Raw genomic sequence first — 19,690 nt, 5'->3', positions numbered from 1 at the left:
TCCTCTAGCCTTGTTCTTCTTTCGAGAGTTCCCTTGTGCTGCCTCAGTTGGATCTCTTTCACTTGAGAGGGGGGTGCCCGAGCAGCGACCCTCCCCAGCTCTAGCCCAACTCCTACTTACCTGCCAGGTGAGATACTATGATCATGAAGGTGCTTCTCCCAGGGCAAGGCTCACCCATTGCACTCTGGTTGTGCTGCCCCTGCGATTTCCCCAAATGTGGGAAACTTGACTGCATAATTTGTGTTTCCCTTGGTCATCTCTCGTATAATTCAGATCTCTTTGTCTCAGGTCTCTCTCCAGCCTAGTTTGCTGTCTGTTTCCACTTCTCTTTTCTTGAGCCGCTCCCTTCTATGCCCTTGTGCACTATCCTGACTTCTCCCGTCTGCTTACTTCGTGCCTTCCAACGCACAATGCAAACTACAGGTAGTGCTGCAGGGCCCACACCCTTTTACTTGCCTTACAGAGCAGCTCTGGAGCAGTTACAGTGCCCAGCTGCTGCAAGAAATCAGCTTGAATGCTTCAGGGGCTGGGGCATAGCCAACATGAGCCCCACACCGAAGGAGGGTGGAGGTGTGTAATGCGAACTAGGGGTCATCCAAGCGCCGCAAAAGGCCGCCATGCCCTGCACGCCCCTTTTCTCTTTTCATATGCAGACGAGGGTTGAAGCCAACTTTGACCCACTGCTTGGATGGCATCACCATATGCAAATCCATCTGCTGCAGGCCTTCCCCCAGGAATGCTTGCACTGGTTGTTGCATTTGGTTTGTTGTTTGGGGGTGCTTCAGTATTAGGCAGCCTTCTGCCCTCCCATGTTCATCTGAAAATATGTGTTCTCCCTGCAGTTGTTGTCCCCAGATGAGAGTTCCCTTGTGCTGCCTCAGTTGAATCTCCTTTACTTGAAAGAGATGTGCCTGAGCAGCGGCCCTCCCCAGCCCTATCCCAAATCATACTTATTTTGCATAGGAGAGACCATGGTCTTGAAGATTGTTCTCCCAGGGTGAGGTTCATTCATTGCATTCTGGGTATGCTGACCCCTGTGATTTCCCCAAATGTGGGAAACTCAACTGCATTATTTGTGGTAGTGGGGGACTGTGTTCGTGCTTTCCTCTGGTCAGCTCTGGTAAAAGTCAGATTTCTTTGTTTCAGATCTTCCTCTAGCCTTGTTCTTCTTTCGAGAGTTCCCTTGTGCTGCCTCAGTTGGATCTCCTTCACTTGACAGGGGGGTGCCCGTGCAGCGACTCTCCCCAGCTCTAGCCCAACTTCTACTTACCTGCCAGGTGAGATACTATAATCATGAAGGTGCTTCTCCCAGGGCAAGGCTCACCCATTGCACTCTGGATGTGCTGCCCCTGCGATTTCCCCAAATGTGGGAAACTTGACTGCATAATTTGTGTTTCCCCTGGTCGGCTCTCGTATAATTCAGATCTCTTTGTCTCAGGTCTCTCTCCAGCCTAGTTTGCTGTCTGTTTCCACTTCTCTTTTCTTAAGCCGCTCCATTCTATGGCCTTGCGCACTATCCTTACTTCTCCCGTCTGCTTACTTTGTGCCTTCCAATGCACAATGCAAACTACAGGTAGTGCTGCAGGGCCCACACCCTTTTACTTGCCGTACAGAGCAGCTCTGGAGCAGTTACAGTGCCCAGCTACTGCAAGAAATCAGCTTGAATGCTTCAGGGGCTGGGGCATAGCCAACATGAGCCCCACACCGAAGGAGGGTGGAGGTGTTTAATGCGAACTAGGGGTCATCCAAGCGCCGCAAAAGGCCGCCATGCCCTGCACGCCCCTTTTCTCTTTTCATATGCAGACGAGGGTTGAAGCCAACTTTGACCCACTGCTTTGGATGACATCACCATATGCAAATCCATCTGCTGCAGGCCTTCCCCCAGGAATGCTTGCACTAGTTGTTGCATTTGGTTTGTTGTTTGGGGGTGCTTCAGTATTAGGCAGCCTTCTGCCCTCCCATGTTCATCTGAAAATATGTGTTCTCCCTGCAGTTGTTGTCCCCAGATGAGAGTTCCCTTATGCTGCCTCAGTTGAATCTCCTTTACTTGAAAGAGATGTGCCTGAGCAGCGGCCCTCCCCAGCCCTATCCCAAATCATACTTATTTTGCATAGGAGATACCATGGTCATGAAGATTATTCTCCCAGTGTGAGGTTCATTCATTGCATTCTGGGTATGCTGACCCCTGTGATTTCCCCAAATGTGGGAAACTCGACAGCATTATTTGTGGTAGTGGGGGACTGTGTTTGTGTTTTCCTCTGGTCAGCTCTGGTAAAAGTCAGATTTCTTTGTCTCAGATCTTCCTCTAGCCTTGTTCTTCTTTCGAGAATTCCCTTGTGCTGCCTCAGTTGGATCTCCTTCACTTGACAGGGGGTTACCCGAGCAGCGACCCTCCCCAGCTCTAGCCCAACTCCTACTTACCTGCCAGGTGAGATACTATGATCACGTAGGTGCTTCTCCCAGGGCAAGGCTCACCCATTGCACTCTGGGTGTGCTGCTCCTGCGATTTCCCCAAATGTGGGAAACTTGACTGCATAATTTGTGTTTCCCCTGGTCGGCTCTCGTATAATTCAGATCTCTTTGTCTCAGGTCTCTCTCCAGCCTAGTTTGCTGTCTGTTTCCACTTCTCTTTTCTTAAGTGCCTTCCAATGCACAATGCAAACTACAGGTAGTGCTGCAGGGCCCACACCCTTTTACTTGCCGTACAGAGCAGCTCTGGAGCTGTTACAGTGCCCAGCTGCTGCAAGAAATCAGCTTGAATGCTTCAGGGGCTGGGGCATAGCAAACATGAGCCCCACACCGAAGGAGGGTGGGGGTGTTTAATGTGAACTAAGGGTCATCCAAGCGCCGCAAAAGGCCGCCATGCCCTGCATACCCCTTTTCTCTTTTCATATGCAGATGAGGGTTCCAGCCAACTTTGGCCCACTGCTTGGATGACATCACCGTATGCAAATCCGTCTTCTGCAGAACTTCCCCCAGGAATGCTTGTACTAGTTGTTGCATTTGGTTTGTTGTTTGGGGGTGCTTCAGTATTAGGCAGCCTTCTGCCCTCCCATGTTCATCTGAAAATATGTGTTCTCCCTGCAGTTGTTGTCCCCAGATGGGAGTTCCCTTGTGCTGCCTCAGTTGAATCTCCTTTACTTGACAGAGATGTGCCTGAGCAGCGGCCCTCCCCAGCCCTATCCCAAATCATACTTATTTTGCATAGGAGATACCATTTTCATGAAGATTGTTCTCCGAGGGTGAGGTTCATTCATTGCATTTTGGGTATGCTGACCCCTGTGATTTCCCCAAATGTGGGAAACTCGACTGCATTATTTGTGGTAGTGGGGGACTGTGTTTGTGCTTTCCTCTGGTCAGCTCTGGTAAAAATCAGATTTCTTTATATCAGATCTTCCTCTAGCCTTGTTCTTCTTTCGAGAGTTCCCTTGTGCTGCCTCAGTTGGATCTCTTTCACTTGAGAGGGGGGTGCCCGAGCAGTGACCCTCCCCAGCTCTAGCCCAACTCCTACTTACCTGCCAGGTGAGATACTATGATCATGAAGGTGCTTCTCCCAGGGCAAGGCTCACCCATTGCACTCTGGTTGTGCTGCCCCTGCGATTTCCCCAAATGTGGGAAACTTGACTGCATAATTTGTGTTTCCCTTGGTCATCTCTCGTATAATTCAGATCTCTTTGTCTCAGGTCTCTCTCCAGCCTAGTTTGCTGTCTGTTTCCACTTCTCTTTTCTTGAGCCGCTCCCTTCTATGCCCTTGCGCACTATCCTGACTTCTCCCGTCTGCTTACTTCGTGCCTTCCAACGCACAATGCAAACTACAGGTAGTGCTGCAGGGCCCACACCCTTTTACTTGCCTTACAGAGCAGCTCTGGAGCAGTTACAGTGCCCAGCTGCTGCAAGAAATCAGCTTGAATGCTTCAGGGGCTGGGGCATAGCCAACATGAGCCCCACACCGAAGGAGGGTGGAGGTGTGTAATGCGAACTAGGGGTCATCCAAGCGCCGCAAAAGGCCGCCATGCCCTGCACGCCCCTTTTCTCTTTTCATATGCAGACGAGGGTTGAAGCCAACTTTGACCCACTGCTTGGATGGCATCACCATATGCAAATCCATCTGCTGCAGGCCTTCCCCCAGGAATGCTTGCACTAGTTGTTGCATTTGGTTTGTTGTTTGGGGGTGCTTCAGTATTAGGCAGCCTTCTGCCCTCCCATGTTCATCTGAAAATATGTGTTCTCCCTGCAGTTGTTGTCCCCAGATGAGAGTTCCCTTGTGCTGCCTCAGTTGAATCTCCTTTACTTGACAGAGATGTGCCTGAGCAGCGGCCCTCCCCAGCCCTATCCCAAATCATACTTATTTTGCATAGGAGAGACCATGGTCTTGAAGATTGTTCTCCCAGGGTGAGGTTCATTCATTGCATTCTGGGTATGCTGACCCCTGTGATTTCCCCAAATGTGGGAAACTCAACTGCATTATTTGTGGTAGTGGGGGACTGTGTTTGTGCTTTCCTCTGGTCAGCTCTGGTAAAAGTCAGATTTCTTTGTTTCAGATCTTCCTCTAGCCTTGTTCTTCTTTCGAGAGTTCCCTTGTGCTGCCTCAGTTGGATCTCCTTCACTTGACAGGGGGGTGCCCGTGCAGCGACTCTCCCCAGCTCTAGCCCAACTTCTACTTACCTGCCAGGTGAGATGCTATAATCATGAAGGTGCTTCTCCCAGGGCAAGGCTCACCCATTGCACTCTGGATGTGCTGCCCCTGCGATTTCCCCAAATGTGGGAAACTTGACTGCATAATTTGTGTTTCCCCTGGTCGGCTCTGGTATAATTCAGATCTCTTTGTCTCAGGTCTCTCTCCAGCCTAGTTTGCTGTCTGTTTCCACTTCTCTTTTCTTAAGCCGCTCCATTCTATGGCCTTGCGCACTATCCTTACTTCTCCCGTCTGCTTACTTTGTGCCTTCCAATGCACAATGCAAACTACAGGTAGTGCTGCAGGGCCCACACCCTTTTACTTGCTGTACAGAGCAGCTCTGGAGCAGTTACAGTGCCCAGCTAATGCAAGAAATCAGCTTGAATGCTTCAGGGGCTGGGGCATAGCCAACATGAGCCCCACACCGAAGGAGGGTGGAGGTGTTTAATGCGAACTAGGGGTCATCCAAGCGCCGCAAAAGGCCGCCATGCCCTGCACGCCCCTTTTCTCTTTTCATATAAAGACGAGGGTTGAAGCCAACTTTGACCCACTGCTTTGGATGACATCACCATATGCAAATCCATCTGCTGCAGGCCTTCCCCCAGGAATGCTTGCACTAGTTGTTGCATTTGGTTTGTTGTTTGGGGGTGCTTCTGTATTAGGCAGCCTTCTGCCCTCCCATGTTCATCTGAAAATATGTGTTCTCCCTGCAGTTGTTGTCCCCAGATGAGAGTTCCTTTATGCTGCCTCAGTTGAATCTCCTTTACTTGACAGAGATGTGCCTGAGCAGCGGCCCTCCCCAGCCCTATCCCAAATCATACTTATTTTGCATAGGAGAGACCATGGTCATGAAGATTATTCTCCCAGTATGAGGTTCATTCATTGCATTCTGGGTATGCTGACCCCTGTGATTTCCCCAAATGTGGGAAACTCGACAGCATTATTTGTGGTAGTGGGAGACTGTGTTTGTGTTTTCCTCTGGTCAGCTCTGGTAAAAGTCAGATTTCTTTGTCTCAGATCTTCCTCTAGCCTTGTTCTTCTTTCGAGAATTCCCTTGTGCTGCCTCAGTTGGATCTCCTTCACTTGACAGGGGGGGTACCCGAGCAGCGACCCTCCCCAGCTCTAGCCCAACTCCTACTTACCTGCCAGGTGAGATACTATGATCACGTAGGTGCTTCTCCCAGGGCAAGGCTCACCCATTGCACTCTGGGTGTGCTGCTCCTGCGATTTCCCCAAATGTGGGAAACTTGACTGCATAATTTGTGTTTCCCCTGGTCGGCTCTCGTATAATTCAGATCTCTTTGTCTCAGGTCTCTCTCCAGCCTAGTTTGCTGTCTGTTTCCACTTCTCTTTTCTTAAGTGCCTTCCAATGCACAATGCAAACTACAGGTAGTGCTGCAGGGCCCACACCCTTTTACTTGCCTTACAGAGCAGCTCTGGAGCTGTTACAGTGCCAAGCTGCTGCAAGAAATCAGCTTGAATGCTTCAGGGGCTGGGGCATGGCCAACATGAGCCCCACACCGAAGGAGGGTGGGGGTGTTTAATGCGAACTAAGGGTCATCCAAGCGCCGCAAAAGGCCGCCATGCCCTGCATACCCCTTTTCTCTTTTCATATGCAGATGAGGGTTCCAGCCAACTTTGGCCCACTGCTTGGATGACATCACCGTATGCAAATCCGTCTTCTGCAGACCTTCCCCCAGGAATGCTTGTACTAGTTGTTGCATTTGGTTTGTTGTTTGGGCGTGCTTCAGTATTAGGCAGCCTTCTGCCCTCCCATGTTCATCTGAAAATATGTGTTCTCCCTGCAGTTGTTGTCCCCAGATGAGAGTTCCCTTGTGCTGCCTCAGTTGAATCTCCTTTACTTGACAGAGATGTGCCTGAGCAGCGGCCCTCCCCAGCCCTATCCCAAATCATACTTATTTTGCATAGTAGATACCATGGTCATAAAGACTGTTCTCCCAGGATGAGGTTCATTCATTGCATTCTGGGTATGCTGACCCCTGTGATTTCCCCAAATGTGGGAAACTCAACTGCATTATTTGTGGTAGTGGGGGACTGTTTTTGTGTTTTCCTCTGGTCAGCTCTGGTAAAAGTCAGATTTCTTTGTCTCAGATCTTCCTCTAGCCTTGTTCTTCTTTCGAGAGTTCCATTGTGCTGCCTCAGTTTGATCTCCTTCACTTGACAGGGGGGTACCCGAGTAGCGACCCTCCCCAGCTCTAGCCCAACTCCTACATACCTGCCAGGTGAGATACTATGATCATGAAGGTGCTTCTCCCAGGGCAAGGCTCACCCATTGCACTCTGGGTGTGCTGCTCCTGCGATTTCCCCAAATGTGGGAAACTTGACTGCATAATTTGTGTTTCCCCTGGTCGGCGCTTGTATAATTCAGATCTCTTTGTCTCAGGTCTCTCTCCAGCCTAGTTTGCTGTCTGTTTCCACTTCTCTTTTCTTGAGCCCCTGCCGTCTATGCCCTTGTGCACTCTCCTGACTTCTCCTGTCTGCTTACTTTGTGCCTTCCAACGCACAATGCGACTACAGGTAGTGCTGCAGGGCCCACACCCTTTTACTTGCCTTACAGAGCAGCTCTGGAGCTGTTACAGTGCCCAGCTGCTGCAAGAAATCAGCTTGAATACTTCAGGGGCTGGGGCATAGCCAACATGAGCCCCACACCGAAGGAGAATGGAGGTGTTTAATGCGAACTAGGGGTCATCCAAGCACCGCAAAAGGCCGCCATGCCCTGCATAACCCTTTTTTCTTTGCATATGCAGATGAGGGTTCCAGCCAACTTTGGCCCACTGCTTGGATGACATCACCGTATGCAAATCCGTCTTCTGCAGACCTTCTCCCAGGAATGCTTTTACTAGTTGTTGCATTTGGTTTGTTGTTTGGGGGTGCTTCAGTATTAGGCAGCCTTCTGCCCTCCCATGTTCATCTGAAAATATGTGTTCTCCCTGCAGTTGTTGTCCCCAGATGAGAGTTCCCTTGTGCTGCCTCAGTTGAATCTCCTTTACTTGACAGAGATGTGCCTGAGCAGCGGCCCTCCCCAGCCCTATCCCAAATCATACTTATTTTGCATAGGAGATACCATGGTCATGAAGATTGTTCTCCCAGAGTTAGGTTCATTCATTGCATTCTGGGTATGCTGACCCCTGTGATTTCCCCAAATGTGGGAAACTCAACTGCATTATTTGTGGTAGTGGGGGACTGTGTTTGTGCTTTCCTCTGGTCAGCTCTGGTAAAAGTCAGATTTCTTTGTCTCAGATCTTCCTCTAGCCTTGTTCTTCTTTCGAGAGTTCCCTTGTGTTGCCTCAGTTGGATCTCCTTCACTTGACAGGGGGGTGCCCGAGCAGCGACCCTCCCCAGCTCTAGCCCAACTCCTACTTACCTGCCAGGTGAGATACTATGATCATGTAGGTGCTTCTCCCAGGGCAAGGCTCACCCATTGCACTCTGGGTGTGCTGCCCCTGCGATTTCCCCAAATGTGGGAAACTTGACTGCATAATTTGTGTTTCCCCTGGTCGGCTCTCATATAATTCAGATCTCTTTGTCTCAGGTCTCTCTCCAGCCTAGTTTGCTGTCTGTTTCCACTTCTTTTTTCTTGAGCCCCTCCCTTCTATACCCTTGTGGACTCTCTTGACTTCTCCTCCTGTCTGCTTACTTTGTGCCTTCCAACGCACAATGCAAACTACAGGTAGTGCTGCAGGGCCCACACCCTTTTACTTGCCTTTCAGAGCAGCTCTGGAGCTGTTACAGTGCCCAGCTGCTGCAAGAAATCAGCTTGAATGCTTCAGGGGCTGGGGCATAGCCAACATGAGCCCCACACCGACGGAGGGTGGAGGTGTTTAATGCGAACTAAGGGTCATCCAAGCGCCGCAAAAGGCCGCCATGCCCTGCATACCCCTTTTCTCTTTTCATATGCAGATGAGGGTTCCAGCCAACTTTGGCCCACTGCTTGGATGACATCACCGTATGCAAATCCGTCTTCTGCAGACCTTCCCCCAGGAATGCTTGTACTATTTGTTGCATTTGGTTTGTTGTTTGGGGTGCTTCAGTATTAGGCAGCCTTCTGCTCTCCCATGTTCATCTGAAAATATGTGTTCTCCCTGCAGTTGTTGTCCCCAGATGAGAGTTCCCTTGTGCTGCCTCAGTTGAATCTCCTTTACTTGACAGAGATGTGCCTGAGCAGCGGCCCTCCCCAGCCCTATCCCAAATCATACTTATTTTGCATAGGAGATACCATGGTCATGAAGATTGTTCTCCCAGGGTGAGGTTCATTCATTGCATTCTGGGTATGCTGACCCCTGTGATTTCCCCAAATGTGGGAAACTCGACTGCATTATTTGTGGTAGTGGGGGACTGTGTTTGTGCTTTCCTCTGGTCAGCTCTGGTAAAAGTCAGATTTCTTTGTCTCAGATCTTCCTCTAGCCTTGTTCTCTTTTTGAGAGTTTCCTTGTGCTGCCTCAGTTGGATCTCCTTCACTTGACAGGGGGGTGCCCGAGCAGCGACCCTCCCCAGCTCAAGCCCAACTCTTACTTACCTGCCAGGTGAGATACTATGATCAGGAAGGTGCTTCTCCCAGGGCAAGGCTCACCCATTGCACTCTGGGTGTGCTGCTCCTACGATTTCCCCAAATGTGGGACACTTGATTGCATAATTTGTGTTTCCTCTGGTCGGCTACTCGTATAATTCAGATCTCTTTGTCTCAGGTCTCTCTTTAGCCTAGTTTGCTGTCTGTTTCCACTTCTCTTTTCTTGAGCCCCTGCCTTCTATGCCCTTGTGCACTCTCCTGACTTCTCCTGTCTGCTTACTTTGTGCCTTCCAACGCACAATGCGAACTACAGGTAGTGCTGCAGGGCCCACACCCTTTTACTTGCCTTACAGAGCAGCTCTGGAGCTGTTACAGTGCCCAGCTGCTGCAAGAAATCAGCTTGAATACTTCAGGGGCTGGGGCATAGCCAACATGAGCCCCACACCGAAGGAGAATGGAGGTGTTTAATGCGAACTAGGGGTCATCCAAGCGCCGCAAAAGGCCGCCATGCCCTGCATAACCCTTTTTTCTTTGCATATGCAGATGAGGGTTCCAGCCAACTTTGGCCCACTGCTTGGATGACATCACCGTATGCAAATCCGTCTTCTGCAGACCTTCTCCCAGGAATGCTTTTACTAGTTGTTGCATTTGGTTTGTTGTTTGGGGGTGCTTCAGTATTAGGCAGCCTTCTGCCCTCCCATGTTCATCTGAAAATATGTGTTCTCCCTGCAGTTGTTGTCCCCAGATGAGAGTTCCCTTGTGCTGCCTCAGTTGAATCTCCTTTACTTGACAGAGATGTGCCTGAGCAGCGGCCCTCCCCAGCCCTATCCCAAATCATACTTATTTTGCATAGGAGATACCATGGTCATGAAGATTGTTCTCCCAGGGTTAGGTTAATTCATTGCATTCTGGGTATGCTGACCCCTGTGATTTCCCCAAATGTGGGAAACTCAACTGCATTATTTGTGGTAGTGGGGGACTGTGTTTGTGCTTTCCTCTGGTCAGCTCTGGTAAAAGTCAGATTTCTTTGTCTCAGATCTTCCTCTAGCCTTGTTCTTCTTTCGAGAGTTCCCTTGTGTTGCCTCAGTTGGATCTCCTTCACTTGACATGGGGGTGCCCGAGCAGCGACCCTCCCCAGCTCTAGCCCAACTCCTACTTACCTGCCAGGTGAGATACTATGATCATGTAGGTGCTTCTCCCAGGGCAAGGCTCACCCATTGCACTCTGGGTGTGCTGCCCCTGCGATTTCCCCAAATGTGGGAAACTTGACTGCATAATTTGTGTTTCCCCTGGTCGGCTCTCATATAATTCAGATCTCTTTGTCTCAGGTCTCTCTCCAGCCTAGTTTGCTGTCTGTTTCCACTTCTTTTTTCTTGAGCCCCTCCCTTCTATACCCTTGTGGACTCTCTTGACTTCTCCTCCTGTCTGCTTACTTTGTGCCTTCCAACGCACAATGCAAACTACAGGTAGTGCTGCAGGGCCCACACCCTTTTACTTGCCTTTCAGAGCAGCTCTGGAGCTGTTACAGTGCCCAGCTGCTGCAAGAAATCAGCTTGAATGCTTCAGGGGCTGGGGCATAGCCAACATGACTGACCCCTAGTTTGCATTAAACACCTCCACCCTCCTTCGGTGTGGGGCTCATGTTGGCTATGCCCCAGCCCCTGAAGCATTCAAGCTGATTTCTTGCAGCAGCTGGGCACTGTAACAGCTCCAGAGCTGCTCTGTAAGGCAAGTAAAAGGGTGTGGGCCCTGCAGCACTACCTGTAGTTTGCATTGTGCATTGGAAGGCACAAAGTAAGCAGACGGGAGGAGAAGTCAGGATAGTGCACAAGGGTATAGAAGGAAGCGGCTGAAGAAAAGAGAAGTGGAAACAGACAGCAAACTAGGCTGGAGAGAGACCTGAGACAAAGAGATCTGAATTATACGAGAGCCGACCAGGGGAAACACAAATTATGCAGTCAAGTTTCCCACATTTGGGGAAATCGCAGGAGCAGCACACCCAGAGTACAATGGGTGAGCCTTGCCCTGGGAGAAGCACCTTCATGATCATAGTATCTCACCTGGCAGGTAAGTAGGAGTTGGTCTAGAGCTGGGGAGGGTTGCTGCTCGGGTACCCCCCTGTAAAGTGAAGGAGATCCAACTGAGGCAGCACAAGGGAACTCTCGAAAGAAGAACAAGGCTAAAGGAAAATCTGAGACAAAGAAATCTGACTTTTACCAGAGCTGACCAGAAGAAATCACAAACACAGCCTCCCACTACCACAAATAATGCAGTCAAGTTTCCCACATTTGGGGAAATCACAGGGGTCAGCATACCCAAAATGCAATGAATGAACCTCACCCTGGGAGAAAAATCTTCATGACCATGGTATCTCCTATGCAAAATAAGTATGATTTGGAATAGGGCTGGGGAGGGCCGCTGCTCATGCACATCTCTATCAAGTAAAGGAGATTCAACTGAGGCAGCACAAGGGAACTCTCATCTGGGGACAACAACTGCAGGGAGAACATATATTTTCAGATGAACATGGGAGGGCAGAAGGCTGCCTAATACTGAAGCACCCCCAAACAACAAACCAAATGCAACAACTAGTGCAAGCATTCCTGGGGGAAGGCCTGCCGCAGATGGATTTGCATATGGTGATGTCATCCAAGCAGTGGGTCAAAGTTGGCTTCAACCCTCGTCTGCATATGAAAAGAGAAAAGGGGCGTGCAGGGCATGGTGGCCTTTTGCGGCGCTTGGCTGACCCCTAGTTTGCATTAAACACCTCCAACCTCCTTTGGTGTGGGGCTCATGTTCAAAGTTCAAAACAGGGTACAACTTGCACGGGTTAATGCTTGCATTGGTTAACTTATTAACATTATCCTTAACATTTATACAGTTGCTAAGTGCCTATTAGTCAAAAGGTTGGTGGTTCAATCCCACCCAGGGACGTAATTGACCTTGTGATCAGATTTTGGTGATATTTAAGTAGACAAGTCAAAATTGCAAACCCCCTCTTATGGTGTAGGGTACCTGGCCTTCTCTGATGTAATCAGAGTTAGATTTGATTAAGTGATTTTATAAAAAATCAGCTAGGAAGCACAATTTAGCAGTGGGTTGCAGAGAAAAAGAAAAATGCTGGCAGAAAAATCCAATTGAGTGATTAAACAGCTCTTCATTTTCTGGCTTTATTTTTATGATAACAAATTTGTTCTCTGAAAAGTGTCCACAAAGCCAAGTATCTGATTAACATCTTTGTAGGGATGGTTTTTCACCTATTACTAAATTAAACTTGCTTCATTGGAAAGGCAGCAAGATGCATCCTCATTTCAATATCTATGGAAATAATACAGGTTGACACCAGGAAACATTAACGCCACTGCATCTTTGCTGTTTTCTCATGTGGAAGTCTGTTTAATGTGAAAACAAGGTGATATCTAATTAGCACACAGGTAAGGAATTAAGAAAATCTTTATTTAAGGGTGAAGATGTTTCTCACAAAATCGTTGCCCCAATGCATCATTGAAATTCAAGCTGGAAAGATGATTTTAATATATCACTTGTACATTTTGTATTGCTCTTCTGGTGACAATGTAGTTTGTTTTTGTCAATTACCATTTTAATAATCGGGTAAAGAAAATTAATTGGATTTTTGAAAGAAAACAATACTGTCAATATACTATTAAAACAAATTAAAATGGTAAAAGTTATTGTACTTTAAGTAAAAATAAAAGAGCAAAAATATCAATCCCAGTTTTGGATTACTTTAATTAACAAAAAAAATGCATATAGCAGAGGATAGTTTCAATCTGCCTACCTCTGGGTTATGGACCCAGCATGCTTCCATTACAGTACTCTGCTGCACATGTAAGTGCAAGAGATCCTGAAGCACTCACTCATCATGGGAAAGTACCAATGTGTTTCTTCATTGGTTGATGGAAGAAACATCTTACAAAAACTCTCCACATTATTGACTTTTTAAAATGTTTCTAGGAATCGTTCTAGATGAATGCTTATTAGCCTTTGTCAGTATATAGTTTTGCAAAGTGTCGCTGTGGCGCAATCAGTTAGTGTGTAAGGCTATTAACCAAAAGGTTGGTGGTTCAATCCCACCCAGGGACTTAATTGACCTTGTTATCAGATTTTGGTGATCTTTAAGTAGACAAGTCAAAATTTCAAACCCCCTGTTATGGTGTAGGGTACCTGGCCTTCTCTGATGTAATCAGAGTTAGATTTGATTCAGTGATTTTATAAAAACAGCTAGGAAGCACAATTTAGCAGTGGGTTGCAGAGAAAAAGAAATATGCTGGCAGAAAAATCCAATTGAGTGATTAAACAGCTCTTCATTTTCTGGCTTTATTTTTATGCTAACTAATTTGTTCTCTGAAAAGTGTCCACAAAGCCAAGTATCTGATTAACATATTTGTAGTGATGGTTTTTCACCTATTACTAAATTAAACTTGCTTCATTGGAAAGGCAGCAAGATGCATCCTCATTTCAATATCTACTGAAATAATACAGGTTGACACCAGGAAACATTAACGCCACTGCATCCTTGCTGCTTTCTCATGTGGAAGTCTGTTTAATGTGAAAACAAGGTGATATCTAATTAGCACACAGGTAAGGAATTAAGAAAATCTTTATTTAAGGGTGAAGATGTTTCTCACAAAATCGTTGCCCCAATGCATCATTGAAATTCAAGCTGGAAAGATGATTTTAATATATCACTTGTACATTTTGTATTGCTCTTCTGGTGACAATGTAGTTTGTTTTTGTCAATTACCATTTTAATAATCGGGTAAAGAAAATTAATTGGATTTTTGAAAGAAAACAATACTGTCAATATACTATTAAAACAAATTAAAATGGTAAAAGTTATTGTACTTTAAGTAAAAATAAAAGCTAAAATATCAATCCCAGTTTTGGATTACTTTAATGAACAAAAAAAAAATGCATATAGCAAAGGATAGTTTCAATCTGCCTACCTCTGGGTTATGGGCCCAGCATGCTTCCAGTGCAGTACTCTGCTGCACATGTAAGTGCAAGAGATCCTGAAGCACTCACTCATCATGCGAAAGTACCAATGTGTTTCTTCATTGGTTGCTGGAAGAAACATCTTACAAAAACTCTCCAGATTATTGACTTTTTAAAGTTTTTCTAGGAAACCTGCGACCCTCCAGCTGCTGTGGAACTACATATCCCAGCATGCCCTGCCTCAGTTTTAGCATACCTTAATAGCAAAACTGTGGCAGGGCATGCTGGGATGTGTAGTTTCACAGCAGCTGGAGGGCCACAGGATGAAGACCCATGTGCTAGAACCAAACCGCAGGTACATTGAATGCTAGCAAGCTGAATGTTTAAATCCTTTTTGTTCCGCAGCATTCCAATGCGGAAGATTCCATGGAACCAGAGATTATTCCATTGAGAAGGACATGCTGCCTGGATGACTGCACTGTGCAAATTAAATCACGGAGCCAGTTGGCTTGTGGGTGGCTCTGGTGACTGGGTGGTTGGGTGGGCGGTGTGTCGGAGGTGGAGCACATGCAAATGAATGTGTATCATCCAGCTAGTGAGAGAGAAAACTCATGCAGGAGTGTGCCTGCTTGTCAGTGAGTTATGCACCTTGCCAGACGTCAAATCTACATGGAGCAACTGGAGGGGACAAGAGCAGGTTTGGAAAATATACACAGAAGAGCATATATGCTGGCGCATTCTCCATGATTGTGTCAGCTTATGTTTTGGTGCACTGCACTTTCCTCCACTAAGTTTTAGCCATTTTGTTTAAACGCAAGTGTAGTTGCTTCTCGCTCTTTTGGCTGTGATATTGTATTGTGGTTGAAGAGTCTGCTGGAGGGATTGTTTTCTTCATTGGCGAGAGACTGAAGATATTCCAGGATGGAAGGCTTGGGAACACTATCCGTTTTTCAGTTGTGGAAGAGTTGAAAGACCGGATTGGACTACATTCTATAGTAAAGGGTATCTTTGTATTTATTAATCCTCCCTTTATATGTGTCTGTCTTTTAATAAAGCTTTGGGCTTGTGATTCCGTCACCCTCTTACACTCCACACCCATAGCCTTATTAACTATTGTATTGTTTAAATGTATAGTGCAGTTCATGATTTATAGTGTAGGCTGACCTGTACTGTAGTTCTTGAACTGTACTATACCGACAGCATTTGTATTGTGTTTTGGCTGTGCTGCAACACAGTACTTATGTGTGTAATGTTTATGTATGTTTTTTTGCTTCTTTATGTCAATAAAGACTGCTTTTTCAATCCAATATCTGAAAACAATCAATGTTTATCTTTGATGGCAATAGAAGTGGTATGATATTTGCTGCTTTTGAAAGGCAATATCTGATATGTCCCCTATCTGGGAACCATATATTAAATGGCTTTTCAGAAAAGGGAGATGGGAGAAGAGCTTTCAGTACTTGTAGGACCGATGCACATTTCCTATTCTAGCCTCCAAAAACAGATTCAGTTGCATTTTCCAGCGTGTTTTGGATGCGCCTTTGCAAATGTCTTACATCGACAAACTTATTTAGTACTATTTTGCAAATAGGGTTACATTGTTGCAACATTGTGTTCCCTAATTGCTTGATTTTTTAAATGCAACAATTGATAAAAACACCTGATAACTGCTCTGCGGAGTCTTATTTTGTGTCTACTTCTTATCTACATTTAATTCCGTACCTCTAATCAAGGCATTTTTAAATGCTGGCGGCTGCCAGGACGTGAGGCCTACCTAGACTTTAGATCTGAATTTGAATGTACTTGTGAACTAACTTAATTTCCTACTTCTAAATTCATTCCTAAATTCACTACTTACATGAATCCTGTAGTTGGGCATTTTGGGACTTCGATTGTGGGCATTGTTTTGTGTCCAGACCAGCAGCAGGTGGTGTGCATTTGCTGGAAAGGCATCGAAGACCTCCGATATGCTGCATCTCCTGATGTGTGTCTCCCTCAAGCGGCTGTCAGCAAATGCCTGCTAGACACCCCATTCCAAGCTGATTGTGACATCACGGAACATGCATCATAGAACAGGCATGCTAAAACATGGGTCTTCAACCTGCGACCCTCCAGCTGCTATGGAACTACACATCCCAGCATGCCCTGCCTCAGTTTTAGCATACCTTATAGCAAAACTGTGGCAGGGCGTGCTGGGATGTGTAGTTTCACAGCAGCTGGAGGGCCACAGGATGAAGACCCATGTGCTAGAGCCAAGCCGCAGGTACATTGAATGCTAGCAAGCTGAATATTTAAATCCTTTTTGTTCCGCAGCATTCCAATGCGGAAGATTCCATGGAACCAGAGATCCTTCCATTGAGAAGGACATGCTGCCTGGATGACTACACTGTGCAAATTAAATCACGGAGCCAGTTGGTTTGTGGGTGGCTCTGGTGACTGGGTGGTTGGGTGGGTGGTGTGTCGGAGGTGGAGCACATGCAAATGATTGTGTATCATCCAGCTAGTGAGAGTGAAAACTCATGCAGGAGTGTGCCTGCTTGTCAGTGGGTTATGCACCTTGCCAGACGTTAAATCTACATAGAGCAGCTGGAGGGGACAAGAGCATGTTTGCAAAATATAGATAGAAGAGCATATATGCTGGCGCATTCTCCATGATTGTGTCAGCTTATGTTTTGGTGCACTGCACTTTCCTCCACTAAGTTTTAGCCATTTTTGTTAAGCTCAAGTGTAGTTGCTTCTCGGCCTTTTGGCTGTGATCTTGTATTGTGGTTGAAGGGTCTGCTGGAGGGAGGGGTTGCTTTCTTCATTGGCGAAAGACCAAAGATATTCCAGGATGGAAGGCTTGGGAACACTATCTGTTTTTCAGTTGTGGAAGAGCACAGAGGTCGGATTGGACTACATTCTATAGTAAAGGATGTCTTTCTATTTATTAAACCTCCCCTTATATGTGTCAGTCTTTCAATAAAGCTTCGGGCTTGTGATTCCCTCACCCTCTTACACTCCACACCCATAGCCTTATTAACTGTTGTATTATTGTACAGTTTAAATGTATAGTGCAGTTCATGATTTATAGTGTAGGCTGGCCTGTGCTGTAGTTCTTGAACTGTACTATACCATCAGCATTTCTATTGTGTTTTGGCTGTGCCGCAACGCGGTACTTATGTGTGTAATGTTTATGTATGTTTTTTTGCTTCTTTATGTGCATCGGTCCTACAAGTAATGAAAGCTCTTCTCCCATCTCCCTTTTCTGAAAAGCCATTTAATATATGGTTCCCAGATAGGGGACATATCAGATATTGGATTTCAAAAGCATCAAATATCATACCACTTTTATTGCCATCAAAGATAAACATTGATTGTTTTCAGATATTGGCTTGAAAAAGCAGTCTTTATTGACATAAAAAAAAACATACATAAACATTGCACACATAAATACAGTGTTGCAGCACAGCCAAAACACAATACAAATGCTGACGGTATAGTACAGTTCAAGAACTACAGCACAGGCCAGTCTACACTATAAATCATGAACTGCACTATACATTTAAAGTATACAATAATACAACAGTTAATAAGGCTATGGGTGTGGAGTGTAAGAGGGTGAGGGATTCACAAAACCGAAGCTTTATTGTAACACAGACACATATAAGGGGAGGGTCAATAAATAGAAAGATATCCTTTACTATAGAATGTAGTCCAATCCGACCTCTGTGCTCTTCCACAACTGAAAAACAGATAGTGTTCCCAAGCCTTCCATCCTGGAATATCTTTGATCTTTCGCCAATGAAGAAAACAATCCCTCCCTCCAGCAGACCCTTCAACCACGATACAAGATCACAGCCAAAAGGCCGAGAAGCAACTACACTTGAGCTTAACAAAAATGGCTAAAACTTAGTGGAGGAAAGTGCAGTGCACCAAAACATAAGCTGACACAATCATGGAGAATGCGCCAGCATATATGCTCTTCTATCTATATTTTGCAAACATGCTCTTGTCCCCTCCAGCTGCTCTATGTAGATTTAACGTCTGGCAAGGTGCATAACCCACTGACAAGCAGGAACACTCCTGCATGAGTTTTCTCTCTCACTAGCTGGATGATACACAATCATTTGCATGCGCTCCACTTCCGACACACCACCCACCCAACCACCCAGTCACCAGAGCCACCCACAAGCCAACTGGCTCCGTGATTTAATTTGCACAGTGTAGTCATCCAGGCAGCATGTCCTTCTCAATGGAAGGATCTCTGGTTCCATGGAATCTTCCGCATTGGAATGCTGCGGAACAAAAAGGATTTAAATATTCAGCTTGCTAGCATTCAATGTACCTGCGGCTTGGCTCTAGCACATGGGTCTTCATCTTGTTGCATTTGGTTTGTTGTTTGGGGGTGCTTCAGTATTAGGCAGCCTTCTGCCCTCCCATGTTCATCTGAAAATATGTGTTCTCCCTGCAGTTGTTGTCCCCAGATGAGAGTTCCCTTGTGCTGCCTCAGTTGAATCTCCTTTACTTGACAGAGATGTGCCTGAGCAGCGGCCCTCCCCAGCCCTATCCCAAATCATACTTATTTTGCATAGGAGATAACATGGTCATGAAGATTGTTCTCCCAGGGTTAGGTTCATTCATTGCATTCTGGGTATGCTGACCTCTGTGATTTCCCCAAATGTGGGAAACTCAACTGCATTATTTGTGGTAGTGGGGGACTGTGTTTGTGCTTTCCTCTGGTCAGCTCTGGTAAAAGTCAGATTTCTTTGTCTCAGATCTTCCTCTAGCCTTGTTCTTCTTTCAAGAGTTCCCTTGTGCTGCCTCAGTTGGATCTCCTTCACTTGACAGGGGGGTGCCCGAGCAGCGACCCTCCCCAGCTCTAGCCCAACTCCTACTTACCTGCCAGGTTAGATACTATGATCATGAAGTTGCTTCTCCCAGGGCAAGGCTCACCCATTGCACTCTGGGTGTGCTGCCCCTGCGATTTCCCCAAATGTGGGAAACTTGACTGCATAATTTGTGTTTCCCCTAGTCGGCTCTCATATAATTCAGATCTCTTTGTCTCAGGTCTCTCTCCAGCCTAGTTTGCTGTCTGTTTCCACTTCTTTTTTCTTGAGCCCCTCTCTTCTACACCCTTGTGCACTATCCTGACTTCTCCTCCTGTCTGCTTACTTTGTGCCTTCCGATGCACAATGCAAACTACAGGTAGTGCTGCAGGGCCCACACCCTTTTACTTGCCTTACAGAGCAGCTCTGGAGCTGTTACAGTGCCAAGCTGCTGAAAGAAATCAGCTTGAATGCTTCAGGGGCTGGGGCATGGCCAACATGAGCCCCACACCGAAGGAGGGTGGGGGTGTTTAATGCGAACTAAGGGTCATCCAAGCGCCGCAAAAGGCCGCCATGCCCTGCATACCCCTTTTCTCTTTTCATATGCAGATGAGGGTTCCAGCCAACTTTGGCCCACTGCTTGGATGACATCACTGTATGCAAATCCGTCTTCTGCAGACCTTCCCCCAGGAATGCTTGAACTAGTTGTTGCATTTGGTTTGT

General features: G+C 46.7%; 19 non-coding genes and 4 pseudogenes across 19 annotated transcripts; 21 read left to right on the top strand and 2 right to left on the bottom strand.

Annotated features, from left to right (window-relative positions):
* Window positions 1-112: 112 nt before the first annotated feature.
* On the top strand, window positions 113-275 carry LOC135011940 (U1 spliceosomal RNA). The gene has a single exon (XR_010210975.1). It is a non-coding gene; the product is annotated as a U1 spliceosomal RNA (small nuclear RNA).
* A 671-nt stretch (window positions 276-946) lies between these two features.
* On the top strand, window positions 947-1,110 carry LOC135011998 (U1 spliceosomal RNA). Its single transcript, XR_010211018.1, has one exon. It is a non-coding gene; the product is annotated as a U1 spliceosomal RNA (small nuclear RNA).
* A 152-nt stretch (window positions 1,111-1,262) lies between these two features.
* Window positions 1,263-1,425, top strand: LOC135011955 (U1 spliceosomal RNA). The gene has a single exon (XR_010210987.1). It is a non-coding gene; the product is annotated as a U1 spliceosomal RNA (small nuclear RNA).
* Window positions 1,426-2,097: 672 nt separating this feature from the next.
* LOC135011809 (U1 spliceosomal RNA) lies at window positions 2,098-2,261 on the top strand. Its single transcript, XR_010210852.1, has one exon. It is a non-coding gene; the product is annotated as a U1 spliceosomal RNA (small nuclear RNA).
* A 152-nt stretch (window positions 2,262-2,413) lies between these two features.
* LOC135011914 (U1 spliceosomal RNA) lies at window positions 2,414-2,576 on the top strand. The gene has a single exon (XR_010210949.1). It is a non-coding gene; the product is annotated as a U1 spliceosomal RNA (small nuclear RNA).
* Window positions 2,577-3,191: 615 nt separating this feature from the next.
* LOC135011735 (U1 spliceosomal RNA) lies at window positions 3,192-3,355 on the top strand. Its single transcript, XR_010210781.1, has one exon. It is a non-coding gene; the product is annotated as a U1 spliceosomal RNA (small nuclear RNA).
* Window positions 3,356-3,507: 152 nt separating this feature from the next.
* LOC135011939 (U1 spliceosomal RNA) lies at window positions 3,508-3,670 on the top strand. The gene has a single exon (XR_010210974.1). It is a non-coding gene; the product is annotated as a U1 spliceosomal RNA (small nuclear RNA).
* A 671-nt stretch (window positions 3,671-4,341) lies between these two features.
* LOC135012096 (U1 spliceosomal RNA) lies at window positions 4,342-4,505 on the top strand. The gene has a single exon (XR_010211109.1). It is a non-coding gene; the product is annotated as a U1 spliceosomal RNA (small nuclear RNA).
* A 152-nt stretch (window positions 4,506-4,657) lies between these two features.
* On the top strand, window positions 4,658-4,809 carry LOC135011977 (U1 spliceosomal RNA; annotated as a pseudogene).
* Window positions 4,810-5,492: 683 nt separating this feature from the next.
* Window positions 5,493-5,656, top strand: LOC135011908 (U1 spliceosomal RNA). The gene has a single exon (XR_010210943.1). It is a non-coding gene; the product is annotated as a U1 spliceosomal RNA (small nuclear RNA).
* A 153-nt stretch (window positions 5,657-5,809) lies between these two features.
* LOC135011913 (U1 spliceosomal RNA) lies at window positions 5,810-5,972 on the top strand. Its single transcript, XR_010210948.1, has one exon. It is a non-coding gene; the product is annotated as a U1 spliceosomal RNA (small nuclear RNA).
* Window positions 5,973-6,587: 615 nt separating this feature from the next.
* Window positions 6,588-6,751, top strand: LOC135011813 (U1 spliceosomal RNA). Its single transcript, XR_010210856.1, has one exon. It is a non-coding gene; the product is annotated as a U1 spliceosomal RNA (small nuclear RNA).
* A 152-nt stretch (window positions 6,752-6,903) lies between these two features.
* Window positions 6,904-7,066, top strand: LOC135011894 (U1 spliceosomal RNA). Its single transcript, XR_010210929.1, has one exon. It is a non-coding gene; the product is annotated as a U1 spliceosomal RNA (small nuclear RNA).
* Window positions 7,067-7,736: 670 nt separating this feature from the next.
* On the top strand, window positions 7,737-7,900 carry LOC135011741 (U1 spliceosomal RNA). The gene has a single exon (XR_010210787.1). It is a non-coding gene; the product is annotated as a U1 spliceosomal RNA (small nuclear RNA).
* A 152-nt stretch (window positions 7,901-8,052) lies between these two features.
* On the top strand, window positions 8,053-8,194 carry LOC135011944 (U1 spliceosomal RNA; annotated as a pseudogene).
* A 694-nt stretch (window positions 8,195-8,888) lies between these two features.
* Window positions 8,889-9,052, top strand: LOC135011864 (U1 spliceosomal RNA). Its single transcript, XR_010210904.1, has one exon. It is a non-coding gene; the product is annotated as a U1 spliceosomal RNA (small nuclear RNA).
* Window positions 9,053-9,204: 152 nt separating this feature from the next.
* On the top strand, window positions 9,205-9,368 carry LOC135011885 (U1 spliceosomal RNA). Its single transcript, XR_010210924.1, has one exon. It is a non-coding gene; the product is annotated as a U1 spliceosomal RNA (small nuclear RNA).
* A 671-nt stretch (window positions 9,369-10,039) lies between these two features.
* LOC135012043 (U1 spliceosomal RNA) lies at window positions 10,040-10,203 on the top strand. The gene has a single exon (XR_010211056.1). It is a non-coding gene; the product is annotated as a U1 spliceosomal RNA (small nuclear RNA).
* A 152-nt stretch (window positions 10,204-10,355) lies between these two features.
* Window positions 10,356-10,497, top strand: LOC135011942 (U1 spliceosomal RNA; annotated as a pseudogene).
* Window positions 10,498-11,115: 618 nt separating this feature from the next.
* LOC135011900 (U1 spliceosomal RNA) lies at window positions 11,116-11,278 on the bottom strand. The gene has a single exon (XR_010210935.1). It is a non-coding gene; the product is annotated as a U1 spliceosomal RNA (small nuclear RNA).
* Window positions 11,279-11,430: 152 nt separating this feature from the next.
* On the bottom strand, window positions 11,431-11,594 carry LOC135011804 (U1 spliceosomal RNA). The gene has a single exon (XR_010210847.1). It is a non-coding gene; the product is annotated as a U1 spliceosomal RNA (small nuclear RNA).
* Window positions 11,595-18,716: 7,122 nt separating this feature from the next.
* On the top strand, window positions 18,717-18,880 carry LOC135011744 (U1 spliceosomal RNA). The gene has a single exon (XR_010210790.1). It is a non-coding gene; the product is annotated as a U1 spliceosomal RNA (small nuclear RNA).
* Window positions 18,881-19,032: 152 nt separating this feature from the next.
* Window positions 19,033-19,167, top strand: LOC135011994 (U1 spliceosomal RNA; annotated as a pseudogene).
* Window positions 19,168-19,690: the final 523 nt, after the last annotated feature.

Source organism: Pseudophryne corroboree, unplaced genomic scaffold, assembly GCF_028390025.1.
Source record: "Pseudophryne corroboree isolate aPseCor3 unplaced genomic scaffold, aPseCor3.hap2 scaffold_251, whole genome shotgun sequence".
NCBI lineage: Eukaryota > Metazoa > Chordata > Amphibia > Anura > Myobatrachidae > Pseudophryne > Pseudophryne corroboree.
The sequence above is the reverse complement of the archived record's forward strand: the minus strand, read 5'-3'. Positions and strand labels throughout refer to the sequence as shown.